This window comes from Micromys minutus, assembly GCF_963924665.1.
Source record: "Micromys minutus genome assembly, chromosome: 26".
Classification (NCBI taxonomy): Eukaryota; Metazoa; Chordata; class Mammalia; order Rodentia; family Muridae; genus Micromys; species Micromys minutus.
In genome coordinates this window covers 12,245,734-12,260,226 of record NC_137961.1, presented here as the reverse complement: position 1 = coordinate 12,260,226, position 14,493 = coordinate 12,245,734, and the positions used below count along the sequence as shown (strand labels likewise).

General features: G+C 41.0%; 1 pseudogene across 1 annotated transcript; it reads left to right on the top strand.

Moving 5' to 3' along the window:
- The first annotated feature begins 13,199 nt into the window (after positions 1-13,199).
- LOC308437632 (small ribosomal subunit protein uS2-like) lies at positions 13,200-14,086 on the top strand (annotated as a pseudogene). Its single transcript has one exon. The product of its transcript is annotated as a small ribosomal subunit protein uS2-like (transcript).
- Positions 14,087-14,493: the final 407 nt, after the last annotated feature.

Here is a 14,493-nt window from a genome sequence, read left to right as displayed (position 1 = left end):
TGTATTATCTGCAAAGGTGTGGGACTCCTGAAAGAGCCAGTTCTGCTGATCTAATGCTGCGGGATCTCCGTGGCACCGAGAAACAACAGGATTACTGGGAGGAGTCCTGGTGAGCATCCAGTACTGATGGTGTCACAGAAGCCTGAGACCATGAGCAAGTGGAAATGTGTGGACAGAGGGGTGTACTGTGGGGCACGCTACAGCTTCCACAGTAAGACCCTCTCATGCACAGTCCTCTATGTGCTACAAGAACAAAAGTTCCCTTACTTCTAAACTTACTGGAGAATTTTCTGAATAGCTTTTCACTAGAGATGGTGGCTGTTTGGTTTAGTTTTGAGGCACCTCATCAGATTAAGAAAGTCCCTTGCTAGGTGTTTCTTGGGAGTGTTTTTAAAATTATTGAGATGGTGAACATCTCATGTACAGTGCTGTTGGTGTATCTACCCTACTTCTCCCTTCCATTAATATAATTTTCAAAATAGTTGACATTCTAATGGGGAACCAACTTTACATTCCCAAAAGGAACTTCAGCCTGATATGATATAGTGTGGCTGTCACAAAGGGATATATGGGGATTCCATTTTCTTTTCTCAAACGTCTGCAGATATATGGAGCGATGTAGATACACTTCCTGATACTGTTTTTATGAGTTTAGATAACAAAGCTAAGTGGGAATACCAAGTGAGGCTTTCACACCTACAGCTGTCATAAATATGTGCAAACTTCCCAATATATACGTTTTAGTTGACCTGACCTCGCTAGAAGAATGAAAGATGCAGAGATTTTTCAGAAGAAAGCACAGGAAAAGAAGTCTTACAAAGATGTTACAACTTGAATTAAATTTATTCTGGAAGAGAAAAACTACAGGATGAGATGATTTCTATGGCAAATTCTAGCAAACATGTACGTGATCAATTATTCTAATCTGATACAAAAAAAAAAAAAAAAAAAAAAAAAACTGGAGAAGCCATGATTTCTGCCTAAGAAGATTTTTCCATTTCTCCCTTTACTTTAAAAAGCATGCATTTGGGATTCTATGGGATGAGTTGTCTCCTCCAAGATGTGTTGATTTATTTAACTATTGATTGGTATAAAATACCAACCTGAAAAGATAAAGTAAAATAATAACCAAATAAAGTGCCAATCTGCTGCACTCTGATTTCCTGAGGTGAGTTGGCACGCCTAAAGCTGTACATCAGTTGAGGTGGTGACAGAAAGGCGTGCATACTATGAGACAGGGTTAGTGGGGACAATCCTAAGGTTGCATGTTTGGAATTCCTAAGTAAAGCACTCATCTTATTTTTTTTAATTTGAGATTATAATATAATCAACATTTGCCTCTTATCTTTCTTCCCTCCAGATCCTTCCATATACACCTCCCCCATTTTCCTTCAAATTCGTGGCCTCCTCTTTCACTAACTGTTAATATATGCATATGTATGTCTAAGTACATACTCATTTCTATGTACAACCTCCTCAGCCTGTGTAATGTTACTGGTATGTATGTCTTCAGAGCTGACCTGAACAACCACTTAGGTGCTTTACCTGAGGAAGTCCGCCTTCTTTGGAAGGCTGAGGGCCATGGGCTTCCCCCCCACCCCCACTCACTTTTGTATGCCCATTGCTGTGAGCAAAACACATCCAAGTAAACACCTGATGGAAGGAAAGATTTCTTTTTGGCTCATGGTTTCTTAGGGATCACCCTATGGTCATATTGTCACTTGGTCCCATGATCTTAGGCAGGACATGGCTGTAGGCATGAATTGCTGAAGAGCATATTTAATTCATGGTAGACAGGACAGAGTGGGAAGGAAACAGTCAGGTGACAAGGACAAGATATCCTCCAGATACCTGCAACTCACTTCCTCTGACCAAGCCCTACCTCTTAAAGTGCCCAGAACCTCCAAACCCAGCATCGCCATCTGCAGATGAAGCGTGTGATGCCTAAACCCATGTTTTAGAAGGAAGATTTCAAGCAGAACAGTAGCAAAGACTTGATGATTGAACAAAGGTACACATGCTAGTATGTTTTACATAATTTAAGTAAAATGTGGAAGATTACAATAATCATAGCAGTAAAATTTAAGGGAGAATTTACATGAGTTCAAATTTAATTAATTTCCTCAAAGACAGGATAATGATCAAACTAATTGAAAGTTACTTTTATTATTATTATTATTAAATTATTTTATTTATTTACATTCCAAATGTTGTTCCCCTTCCTGGTCCCTCCTCCCAGAGTTCTTCACCCTACACCCCCTCCCCTTTGCCTCTAAAAGGGTGCGCACATGCACGCACACACACACACAAACACACACACAGCATCTCCCTTCCCTAGAGCATCAAGTCTCTACAGGAATAGGCACATCCTCACCCACTGAGGTCAGACAGGGCAGTCCTCTGCTACATATGTGCCAGGAGATTCAGACCAGCCCATGTATTCTCTCTGGTTGGTGGCTTAGTCTCTGAGAGCTCACAGAGGTCTAGGTGAGTTGGTCTTCCTATGGAGTTGCCATCTCCATCAGCTTCCTCAATCCTTCCCCTAACTCATCCATAGAGGTCCCCGACCTCCGTCCAATGGTTGGCTACAAGCACCTGCATCGGTCTCAGTCAGGTGCTGGTAGAGCCTCTCAGAGGACAGCCATGCTAGGCTCCTGTCTGCAAGCACAACATGGCATCAGTAGTAGTGTCAGAGTTCGGTGCCTGCACATGGGATAGATTCCATGTTGGGCCAGTCACCGGATGGCCTTTCCTTCAGTCTCATCTCCATTTTGTCCCTGCATTTCTTTTAAACAGAAACAATTCTGGGTCAAAATTTTGAAGGTGGGTGGGTGGCTCCATCCCCCCCACTGGGGCCTCTGTCTATCTATTCGAGGTGGTCTCCATCTCACTTTTTAAAGGAACTAATCCAATCCACAAGGGTTCCACCTCCTAAAGATCTCTCCACTCTCAAATCACATCAAATTTTGGAAAAGACACAAATATATGTGAAGTGAATATATAAACAGAAAAAAAATGAGTGATCTTTGATTTACATGAATTATAGACACTACATGTTTTCCTGTGATTGGAACAAGCAGTTTAAAAACCCAATAATATGAAATCACAGTAACAAAATGGTATATTAGATGAATCTGTCCTATAAGCATCTAAATTTTAACATGTGTTCCCCATAGATGTAGTTTATTTTTACTGACAGAGCAACAGTGAACAGTGTTTTTTCTTGAATTTGTAGACTTAATGGTGTGTTTGACTGAACTAACCACATTCCTTCCTCTAACAATCCTCCCAACATCATCACTTAGGAAGGAGAGGAGCCAAGTGCTTACACTCCATGAAATTAGCAAGATTTCAGCAGCTCATTCCAGGAATGACTTTCTTTTAAAAAAAAAAAGTTATTTATTTATAATGTTATGTATATGAGAATACACTGTACCCGTCTTCAGACACACCAGAAGAGGGCGTCAAATCCTATTACAAATGGTTATGAGCCAACATGTGGGAATTGAACTCAGGACCTCTGGAAGACCAGCCAGTGCTCTTAACCACTGAGCCATCTCTCCAGCCCCAGAGATGGAAGAAAACTGTGAGACTGTGAGATAAACTATTGCAATCCAACGCTGTGGTTTTCATAAATGTCCATTTAAGCTTAATGAACTTTGATATTATGGACCTTTTTAGTCACAACCTCCATCCACTTTCTGAGATGTACATTTTCCAACCAAATATGGAGGGTATATACAATAGATATAGACCTTCGTAATTAGGGTTTCGTTGCTATGATGAGACACCATGATCATTGCAACTCTGACAAATGAAGATGTAATTGGAGCTGGCTTACAGTTTCACAGGTTTAGTCTATTTATTGTCATGATGGAAATCATACAGGCAGAAATGTTGCTATAGAAAGGGCTGAGAGTTCTACATCTTGATCTGAAGGCAGCAGAAGTAGACAGTGTACCACAATGGGTATAGCTTGAGCATTGGAGACCTCAAATCCTGCCCCTATAGTAACACATTTCCTCCAACAAGGCCGCACCCACTCCAGCAAGGCCACACCTACTTCAACAAGACCACACCTCCTAATAGTGCCACTTTCCTTTTGGCCAAGCATTCAAACACAAAAGTCTATGCGGGAGAGCATTCTTATTCAACCCACCATATAGACCCTAGATGTCTCTTACTGAAACTGTTATTTATGAAATTTTTTACATAAAATTTCTTTGAAATTTTTTTTTAAAAACAAAGATTTAGCCACATTGTTTATTATTTTTGTGGTGTAAGTTAAGTGATACAAATAATTTTTAAAATATTTTTGAGACATGAATAGACCAGTGAGTGAATTAATTATAGACACATAGAAATGAGATATCTAAATGTTCTTAGTGCCCCAAACACAGTCAACTATTTAGATATTTGTTCATAGGACAGTATCTCACCATATTTCTCAGGCTATCACATATTTGAAACACTCCTCCCCAGGTCTCCTCAATGTTTAGACTGCAGGCACACACCACCAGTCCCAAGAACAGCCACCTGTATTCAGCAGTTACCCTTGTGTGTGTAGTCTTTATATTTGTGGTTTTTAAATCACGTACATTTATCATAAACATCCAAAATAAATAAATATTAAATTGTAAAAAATGTGCAGTAACTAAGATATAGTTTATAATATATCATAAGCAACAACTAATCTGTTTCATCTCCTATAAATTTCTCTGTTCTGGACACTCCATGTAAATGAAATTATAAAATATGTGGGACTTGGTGAGGGACTTCATTTATCTTTCAAGGTTAATGCATACTGTAACCTATACACACTATAATACATACACACTGTAATGCATATACACTATAATACATACATATTGTAATGAATATATACTCTGTAATGCATACACACTGTAATGCATGTATACTCTGTAATGCATACACACTGTAATGATACACACTGTAATGCATACACACTATAATATATACATACTGTAATGCATACACACTGTAATACATACACACTGTAATGCATACACACTATAATGCATATTCTAATGCATACATACTATAATATATACATATATACTGTAAGGCACATATACTGTAATGCACACACTGTAATACACACAATATGTATAAGAACTTTATTCCACTTTACAGTGAAATAACACTTCAGAATAAGCACATGCCACACTGTTTTATCCATCCTGTCATTGTATTCATCAACCTTCTCCCCTCAGGGCCCAGGAAGCTGTGTGAAAGAGAAGGTGGAAAGGTTGTAAGAGCCAGAGGGGACAGAGGAATCCCAGGAAACGGTGTCTTTCAGACACAACAGGACAGATGTACATAGTAACTCACACTGTCAGCACGCACAGGACCTCTACAAGTTCAAGCCAAATACTGTCCCAGTGCTGAGGGGAAGATGGAGCCAGGCTCTCGTCCCTAACCAAGCATTATCTCCACTTGTTTTTGTTTCAAGTTGTCAGTGGTGGCTTTTGTTTAGATTGGTTTGGTTTAGTTTTGTTTTTTGATATGGGATTTCTTTGTACAACTGTCCTGGATGTCCTGCAACTTGCGCTGTAGACCAGACTAGCTTTGAACTCACGGAGATCTGCCTATCTCTGCCTCCCAAGTGCTGGGATTAAGGGTGTGTGCAACCATACCTGGCCCAAAGCTAACTCCAACTGACATCTGCTTGCAAAAAAAGTTAATTTTCAAATGCAGTTTTACCGGTTATATTAAACACACTTGAGGGTAGTTGGCCCCATGCACATCTGGTCAACACAAAAAAAAACAAAAAACAAAAAACAAAACAAAAAAAAACCAAAAAAAACTCAGGGGTATTTTTACAAACTTTTGATCTCATTTTCTGGGGGAATTTTTTTTGTCTTACTGGTCTTTTGCTTGAATATTACAGTTTCTCGTTTCATGTTTTTATGGGGTTTGTGGCTTTGTTTGTTTAATTTGCTTTGTTTTATTTGGTTTTGTATTTTTTCAATTCTGAATTGTCTGTTGCTTTTCTGTGAGAAAGGTCATGGAGTTGGGAGAGGCAGTCTTGGAGGAGTTGTGGGAGGAAAAATCATGATCAAAATACATTATATAAAATATTTTTTTCAGTTAAAAAAGAGATCTTTCCTGTTAAAAATCTAAGAAATTTATGTTACCTTATTCGTTCAGATCTTGTCTTCTTATATTTTTGTGAGACGCACATATAAGGGTGGCTTTGAAGAAAATAGAAACATGGTTTAAATGTAAAGATCAAGCTAGAAAAATGGAGTTCATTTATAATCACTGGTGTGTTAGAATGGTGGTTCGTATCCGAACAGATCACACCAGGCCAGCACAATTCCATGGGAGAGGTTTATTGAGGGAGAAGAGGGAAAAAGAAAAAGATGAAGGGGGGCGACAAAAAGGGAGCAGAAGGAGGAGGAGAAAAAGGAAGAAGAAGAGGAGGAGGAGGAGGAAGAAGAGGAGGAAGAGGAAGAGGAAGAAGAGGAGGAGGAAGAAGAGGAGGAGGAAAGGGGATGACAGGGGAGGCTGTGCCTTTTATTTGGGCTGTGAAGTAATCACACATACACTACTGTGCACACAAGGAATGGCGGGCAGGCAAAGGCAGGTGAACACTGAGTAGGTACCAGGATTGCCATGGCAACAGACTCCCTGTAGCCTATGGGTAACATCATCACTGGATTCAGAGGCTTGCTTCCGATGCCAACAATCACAGCACTCAGGAGACTGAGGCAGGAGGTTTGCACGTCTGAGGTCAGGATGAGACAGACAAGAAAACCCTGACTTACAATAAAAACGTGTCCAACACAGAATAAAGGAGGCTGGATTCTCTGGCTCTGGCATTATACATGAGCAACAGTCAAGGCAGGAAAACAACATCATATGCTTGTCTGCTAATCGCACAGAGTATACCGGTAGCTGTGAGACCTCTCATGACAAAGCCCTCTCGTCCCGCCATTGAGCTTACTCCAATCCTATGCCTCTGTGTGCGGATGTTGCCTGGGTGTCAGGGTCTTCATTTTTTAAATTGCCTGTATTATACCTTGAAGTATTTCTCCCATTTTTATTTCTTTTATTATTTTATGTCATTTCATTTTTTGCCTAGTGCGTTTGTAATTTAACGTCTTGCTTTTAATGTCTTTGACTATTTTTTCAGTTGATTTATATAGAGAGAGTGAGTGAGAGAACTCAGCCAACTTTTTAATCTTTTCCATATGGAGACCGAGTTCTCCATAACATTTGTTGAAAATCCTATTCTTCTTCCAATGCATATTTTGGTGCCTTTGTGTCAAATGTGTGAGTTATGGTGGATGTGATTCTGGATCTCGGTTTGGTACACCGACCTTTATGCCAAAATTTAAGAACAAGTAAAAAAAGAAAAAAAAAAAAACTGCAAAAAGTTAGAGGAATACCTGTAATATATTCATCTGGCAAAAGGTTAATATAAAACATCTATGAAATATTTTAAAACTTTAGAATCTTAATAGCAAACAAAATAAATTATCCAATTAAAAAGGTAACTTACATAAGTACCAGTTGATCAAGGGAAGAAATTCAACCAGCAAAGTATTATATAAAAAAAAAAATTTCAGTATCTGTCTTAGAATATGGTTTCAGGTTGGTAAGAGACACTGGGGATATTGGATGAGGCACGCCCTCAGGTGTGGCCGTAATGATGATTTTAGAGAGGATAAACCTGAAGTGTAAGACACTCCCTGTAACAATACATTTTAAACACAAATCTCATCAGCAAATTCCTGCTACCCTTCCCAAAGGTTTATGTTCCTGAAGGAAAGACACACACACACACACACACACACAGAAACACAAAGCCTTTATATTTTGATATGCCTTAGCTCAATAGCTGGGCCACTTCCTAACTAACCTCCATGCAGTTAATCCACCTCCCACCAATAATCCAGAATTATTACTTATTAAAATCTATATTCTACCTTGGCTGGACCCAGAGGGCTGCCCAACTGGGCCACCCTCCTCCTCTCTTCAACCTCTTGTATTTTGTTGGTGATGCTTGCATCTATAACTCCTGATCTCTTTCCTAGGTTTACCACCTTGAGGGTTGCCTCCCTTTGTGATTTCTTTACTATTTGTATTTCTAGTTTTAAATCTTGGATAGTTTTGTTCAATTCCTTCACCTTTTTTTACTGTGTTTTACTGTATTTTTTAAGGGGTGTATGGATTTCCTCTTTAAGGGCTTCTATCTATTTACCTGAGTTATCCTAGATTTGTTTAAAGGAGTTATTTATGTCATCCTTAAGGTCCTCTATCATCTTTATGAGATAAGATTTTAAGTCAAAACCTTGCTTTTCAGGTGTGTTAGAGTATCCAGGGCTCACTGTAATGGGAGATCTAGATTCTGATGGTGCCAAGGTGCATTCTCTTCTGCTGCATGTGATCTTTGCACTTGCCTCTGGCCATCTGGTTATCTTAGGTGTTAACTGGCCTTGCTGTCTCTGACCGGATCCGTTTCTCCTACATAAGCCTGTGAGCCTCGCTGATAGACCTCAAGCTATCTCTGGGTATGGGAGTGCCAGCTCTGACCCAAGCTGAGTTGTGGGCTGGAAGGAAGATGTGTCTCCAGCAGGAAAGAGTGGAGAGAGAGCCTGTGTCTGCTGGGCCCCATGGGTGTATCTCACCTGTGAGCTTCGTTGTGTCAAACCTCCTGAGAGTCAATCTGTCTCTTAGGCAAGAACTTTATAAAGGAGGATGGGGGTGAAATGTTATGTTTATAGTGGTATATTTAAGTGTACGTTTGTGATGGGTAATTTAAACTGCTGGCTTGATCAGATTAACAAATACATGGGAAACTGAAGAATCTCTACTTTAGGTGTGTCTGTGACCATATCTCCAGAAAGGATTGACTAAGGTTCAAGGCATGCCCTTACTGAGTTTACACCATTGGTCTGGAGCCTTGGTCTGAATAAAAAGGGTAGTCAGAGACAGTAGCTTAGCCCCAGCACTCACCCCTCTCCATTTCCTGATGAAGGACAGTGTGTGGCCAGCTGCCTCAGCTCCTCTGTAGTGTTCTATATCCTCGTAAGTAGCAAGGCATTATAAAGTTTTCTCTGTTGCTACTCATAACAGTCATAACAACAACAACAACAAAAACCTAGTACAATACCACTAGCTACTGCAGGATACAAATCAGAGCCACAAAGTCATACTTAATGGTGAGGTTTTGGCTACTGATGGTCCACAGACTCTCCAGTGAATAAGAGAAATGAAAGAAGAAACACATGGGGTGGAAGCATCTCTCTCTCTCTCTCTATCTCTCTCTCTCTCTCTCTCTCTCTCTCTCTCTCTCTCTCTCTCTCTCTCTCTCTTGTGTGTGTGTGTGTGTGTGTGTGTGTGTCCCCTCATTTATCTTTTTTTTTTTTTTTTTTTTGGTTTTTTCTCTCTTTCTTTCTTGTATTTGAGATCAAGTATATGACCTTATGTCTGCTTGGCAAGTGCTCTATCATAGAGCTACAGCCCCAAATTCCTGTCACCTACTTAGTCAGGGTTTCTGTTCCTGCACAAAATATCAAGACCAAGAAGCAAGTTGGGGAGGAAAGGGTTTATTCAGCTTACACTTCCACACTGCTGTTCATCACCAGAGGAAGTCAGGACTGGAACTCAAACAGGTCAGGAAGCAGGAGCTGATGCAGAGGCCATGGAGGGATGTCACTTACTGGCTTGCTTCCCCTGGCTTGCTCAGCCTGCTTTCTTATAGAACCCAGGTCTACCAGCCCAGGGATGGCACCACCCACAATGGGCTGGGCCAGGGATGGCTCCACCCACAATGGGCGGGGCCCTCCCTCCTTGATCACTACTTGAGAAAATGCCTTACAGCTGGATCTCATGGAGGCATTTCCTCAACTGAGGCTCCTTTCTCTGTGATAACGCCAGCTTGTGTCAAGTTGACAAAAGAACAGTCAGTACACCTACTGTCAGAATAACAGAATATCACTTCTGCCATTGTTATTAGTCTGCTAAACCAGGTGTAGCTTTATAAGTTCAGGAACAAGCAGGGCTCTGAACACATAAGATTTACTATAGCAATTGTGGTGAACAGAACAGGATTCCTCCAAGATACCAGATCCTCATTTCTTAAACCTTCAAATGTTTCCATATGTGACAAGGTCTTTGCACATATGATTGAGTGAAGACACATTTGGGCTGATGATGTTTCTTACTGTATCACAAATGTCCCTGTTACCAGCACTCCAGAGGCATACTTCAGACATGGAATACAAGCTAATTTGACTATAGAGAACAAAGAACTTGGGGATAGAACTATGAACCAATAGAATCTAGCAAGCATTAGAAGTGGGAAGTAGCAATATACAGATAGTCCCTGATTTTTGCCTAGTAATTCTGACTTCATTCAGAATTCTGGCCTCCAGAATCCTGAGGGAATGTGTTTCAGGTATTTGAATCATGGGGTTTGTAGTGTTTCATTATCACAGCTGCAGGCAAGTAAAATAACTATCCTAAAGGCTGGCTATATCTTCTCCTTAGAGAAACTTTAAGCAACTACTGTGAAATTTCATTCCAGTCTCCAGCGTTATGCTCTGGCTGGGTCATTAGTCCCAAGCTATAGCTTGCATATGTTTTTCAGCTATTAGAGATTAAAAACTGCTTGTCAAACATGAAATGAATACTCTAGATGCCAAGCAATAAATTTAACAGCCAGCTGAATATATTTAATTTAGCCTAGCCCTCACTAATGTGGAGAAAAACATTATAGTCTTAGTTCATGAGTGACAGGACACAATCCATTCTGTGCATAGCTTTCCTTAAGAGTGGCGTGTCATAGGCTGTTTGATATATACCAAATAGCTGGCTAGGAATAAACCCGAGATGAGCAGTGTTCCCGTCCTCTCTGACAGGGTAGTGTCATTTGGGGGTCATTTTTTCTAAACGCACTGTAGTTTTTCTCTGAAGCACTTGTGTATACTGGCATTTCTCCTGGTAGTGACTTGTTATCTTTTCCAGTCTTCTACTATACTTGTTTTTTTTTTTTTTCCATTTTCTAAATGAACTAATAAGCCCATGTATTTAGGATGTATTGCTCATATATTCCTTATAGACTTTTATTTACTCTGTAAGATTATTTACATCCATTTTATTTCTGTGTACAATTTTTACCTATCTACACTCATTCATATCAACATTTTCTCCATTGTGAATTAAGTCTGCACTATAATCTCAAAAACACATTTGCAATATTAACTCACTCATACACTTCTTAAGAAATGTCTGATGTCTGGATCCAATAGGAATTTGCCTAATCTACCCCCAGATGCTATGGTGGCCTTCTTCTACAGAGCTTCTTGGGGTTTCTGTTGCTGTGAAGAGACACCATGACCACAGCAACTCTATTACAGAGAGAAGCATTTAATTGGAGCTGGCTTACAGTTTCAGAGGTTTAGAGCATTATCATTACACTAGGAATCATGGTGTCATGCAGGCAGCCATGGTGATAGAGAAGAAGCAAGAGAGTTCTGCATCTGATTGACAGGCAGCAGGAAAAGAATGTGAGCCCCTGGGCCTGAAGCTTCTGAAACCTCAAACCCACCCCCTTGTGACACACTTCCTTCAACAAGACCACACCAACTACAAGGTCACACGTCTTCTTAGTGCCACTCCCTGACTATATTAGCTAAAATAACTAGCCTGGTAGTGCAGCTATTCATGAGGTAATATAAACAATTATAGTATGAAAACTTGTAAGAAAGCATACCTATTTACTTTCTACATAATAAAATATAATAAGATAAAATGAAAACCATCATATCAAAGTTAGACAAGACAAGCCAACAGAAAAATAAAAGAGCCCCAAGAGAAGGCACAAGAAGCAGAGACACACTTGGTCTCACATTCAGGAATCCCATCAAAGTACTAACTGAAAACTATAATATATACACAGAGGACCTGGTGCAGATCCTTGTAGGCTTCATGATTGTTGCTGCCGTCTCTGAATTTATACAAGATTTGCTCAGTTGTTTTAGAGGGTTTTGTTCCCCTGGTGTTCTAGGTACCCTCTGTTTTCTTAACTGCTTCACCTCCTCTTCTGTGGAATTCCTTGAGTTCAATAACGTGCCAATCTATGGGTATAGCAGAGTATAATTACAAGTCATTTTATTGGTCTTTTTTTTTTTAGACTAGTAGTATTTGGCTTTACACTTAGTCTTTGGGCTATCTAGACTAGTTCTTGGTCGCTCAAGCAGTGTCAGGTATGGGTTCCATTTCACGGAGTGAGACTTTAGTCAAATTAGATGTTGGTTGGTTAGTCCCACAAGCTTTGTGCCGCCTTAACATATTTCACAGGCAGAAAAAATTATAGATCAAAGGTTTTGTGGTTGGGTTGGTATTTACATGTGTCTCTGATACCCTGCAGGGTACCTTTCTCTGTCAAAGACACTGGATCATGAGCTTAAGGCTCTATGTTTTAGCAACTCCTTGTTCAGTGGGTTGGATAGGTGTTCCTGTCACTTTGTAGAAAGCTACTTACAATCTTGGTGCTTAAGGACTGTTTAAGGACTTTCATGGGACGCTTTTGGCCAACAACTCACCAGTCCTAATACTGGAAATAGCATTTAATGACAAGACATGGCCAGTTCTGTTTCTGTTTCCCACATTATTTGGAGACTTCATTAGAATCACCTTTATGGTTTTCAGGAAGTTTCTACTGCACTAGGTTTTCGTAGTGCTCCTTAAATGACCTGTCTCATCCCCTCATTCCCTTCTTCAATCCCCCTTCTACCTCAAACTACGTCTTTCATACTCTCCCCTTAAATTCTATTCTTTTTGAAAAATCAGTTCTTACTGCCATAAATACCACAGACCAGAAAACCTTGAAAAAGCAGAAATTAATTTCCCTTTCTGTAGTCTAGCACTGTAAGATTAAGATGCTGTGTTTTGGCTGATTTTGTGTCAACTTGATTTAAACTAGAGTCATCAGAGAGGAAGGGTCCCCAATTCAGAAAATGCCCTCATGAGATCCAGTAGTAAGGCATTTTCTCAACCAGGAATCAATGAGGGAAGGACTCAGCCCACTTTGGATGGTGCCATCCCTGGACCGGTGGTCCTGGCTTCTATAAGAAAGCAGACTGAGGCTTTCCGCGCTACCCGGGGAAGGGTCCATACGGCGTTGTTCTTGGTTTCCATCATAACTTAAAAGGGAAACTTACACAATGTCCGGAGCCCTTGACGTCCTGCAGATGAAGGACGTCCTGCAGATGTCCTCAAATTCCTTGCTGCAGGAACCCACTTAGGTGGCACCAAACTTGACTTTCAGGTGGAGCAGTACATCTACAAAAGGAAAAGTGATGGTATCTACATCATAAATCTGAAGAGGACCCGGGAGAAGCTGTTGCTTGCAGCTCGCGCTATTGTTGCTATTGAGAACCCCGCCGATGTCAGCGTCATCTCCTCCAGGAACACTGGCCATCGAGATGTGCTGAAGTTTGCTGCTGCCACAAGAGCCACTCCAATTGCTGGCCGCTTCACACCTGGGACCTCCACTAACCAGATCCAAGCAGCCTTCAGGGAGCCACGGCTTCTAGTGGTGACGGATCCCAGGGCTGACCACCAGCCCCTCACAGAGGCCTCTTATGTCAACCTGCCCACCATTGCTCTGTGTAACAGACTCTCCCCTGCGCTCTGTGGACATTGCCATCCCGTGCAACAAGGGAGCTCACTCAGTGGGTCTCATGTGGTGGATGCTGGCCAGGAAGTACTCCGCATGTGAGGTACTATTTTCCGTGAGCACCCATGGGAGGTTATGCCTGATCTTTACTTCTACAGAGATCCAGAGGAGACTGAGAAGGAGAAACAGGCTGCTGCTGAGAAGGCTCTGACCAAGGAGGAATTCCAGGGTGAATGGACTGCACCAGCTCCTGAGTTCACTGCTGCTCAGCCTGAGGTGGCTGACTGGTCTGAGGGTGTGCAGGTGCCCTCTGTGCCCAACCAGCAGTTCCCCACAGAAGACTGAAGTGCGCAGCCAGCCACTGAGGACTGGTCAGCAGCTCCTACAGCGCAGGCCACTGAATGGGTTGGAGCCACCACTGAGTGGTCCTGAGCTGCTCAACAGACACCTGAGGAAAGGGGGAAAAGGTGGAAGGAAAATAAAGTTTCTAATTTAAAAAAAAAAAAAAAAAAAAAAAGACAGAAAGAAAGAAAAAAGAAAGCGGACTGAGCTATCCAGGAAATTAACCCCTTCATGGCCTCTGCATCATCTCCTGCCTTGTGGATTCTGCCCTGATTGAGTTCCTGTCCTGGCTTCCTTCAATAATAAACACAATATGGATGTATAAGCTAAATAAACTCTTTTCTCTCCGACCTGCTGTTTTGGTGATGGTGTTTCATTGCAACAATATAAGTTCTGACTAAGACACACTGTCAAGTCTGATTTAGCTTGAGTGCTCTTTGCTTGGCCTGAACTGTACCTGGGTATGTTTCTGTGCGCACAGACCTTATAAGAATGCC